This window comes from Myotis davidii, unplaced genomic scaffold (genome assembly GCF_000327345.1).
Source record: "Myotis davidii unplaced genomic scaffold, ASM32734v1 scaffold1477, whole genome shotgun sequence".
Classification (NCBI taxonomy): Eukaryota; Metazoa; Chordata; class Mammalia; order Chiroptera; family Vespertilionidae; genus Myotis; species Myotis davidii.
The window spans coordinates 343,448-344,948 of NW_006288182.1; the positions used below are offsets into that span (position 1 = coordinate 343,448).

Consider the following 1,501-nt stretch of genomic DNA (forward strand, 5'->3'; position numbering starts at 1 on the left):
GAGGGTTTGGGGGGGTGGAAGGGTTGGGGGGTTGGTATGATACGTGTCCTAAAGCCTAGGTCCCACCTGGAGAGTTGTGGTCAGTTGGTCTGGGGTGTGACCTGGAAACGGGGAATTTAGGAAGCTCTCATGTGCAGTCAGGGTTGTAAATGCTGTAGAGATGGTGTGTTTATGGTAAGGGCTTAAAGTTTTCCCTATTGAGCACCCCCCAGAAGAGCCAAGAACCCCGAGAGAAAGTGAAGCACATCGAGATGGTGGGAGGGGCTGGGCCATCTCAGGGCGCCAGGCCTGGTAAACCTGGCAGCTGGGTCATTCTGATTAGCGGGGGCCGGGGAGGGGGGGCGGCATTGAGGAGAGCGGCTTGTTCCATTCACACATCTCAGACCTGCCACCCTGTATCTTGATATCCCAGAGTTGAGAGGCCCAGACACTACTAGCCTTGCTGGGCCTCTCAGATAAATGCCGTCATCAGAACAAAGTAGCTAAATAATGAGCCTTGAGAAATTTCTTTAGATGAACCATCTGAAATGGGGGAGTGTTTAAGGTATCATAATAACTGCAGGCATACACGTGGTACCTACCATGTTCCAGCACTGCAGCGTGACTCACTTCATCCTCACGATAACCCGTGACTAGGTACTGTTCTCATCCCCATTTGACAAATGAGAAACCTGGGGCACAGAGAGGTTAAGTTACTTGCCTAAGGTCACACAGCCAAGCTAGAGGTGCAATCCGAGATAAAGCCAGGCCATCTACAACACCTGTGGCTATTGGATCAATTGGTCATCCCTCTCACTTTCAACAGTACAAATATTTAATCTTGTTCAGACAGTTAACTTGCTTCCAAAAAAAAAAAAAAAAAGGAGAGGCATGTCGATTGATTGCCTCCTGCACGAGCCTGACCAGAATCGAACTTGGGACCCTTTGGTCTGCAGGCTGATGCTCTATCCACTGAGCCAACCTGGCTAGGGCTACTACCATAATTTTCTATATAATTATTCTGGGGAAAATGCAGCTCTAAATCAAGTCCTGACATAATCACTACCCAGTCCTATGTGCTAGGCATTTGTAACTTAGTGTATACCTTGGTTTTCATCAAATTGATCATTAGCCCTGTTTTTGGTAAAAAGCCTTCCTAGAAACAGAATTAAAAACATGGGAGGTATCTCCCCCGCCCCCCAGGACAGAGAGTGCTCTCATCACTGGGTTACAGTCTCGAGCCGCCAGGACAATGAAACGCTGTAGTCACAGCCTCTGAGTGCCGGGGAGGTGCCTGGTTGCACACGAGGCCTTTTCAGACAGTTCATCAGAGATGAACAGGACGGGTGAGCTACGAGGCAAAGAAAAGAGGGGACTTGGAAAATGAAAAGAAAAGGCAGTGTGAAAATAGCAATCCTATTTTCCTTTAAAGACTTTCACTAAAATGCCAATATATGAGCAAACGCAACCTAGGGCTGTGCCCCTACCAGGCCTGAGGGATGTTTCGGGAGGAGCTGTGGAC

The 1,501-nt window shown here is 48.6% G+C and overlaps 1 protein-coding gene across 1 annotated transcript in view; it reads left to right on the top strand.

Moving 5' to 3' along the window:
• The window catches only part of SLC4A5 (solute carrier family 4 (sodium bicarbonate cotransporter), member 5), a 104,248-nt gene that overhangs the window by 47,605 nt on the left and 55,142 nt on the right, over positions 1 to 1,501 (top strand). The window lies entirely within an intron of this gene.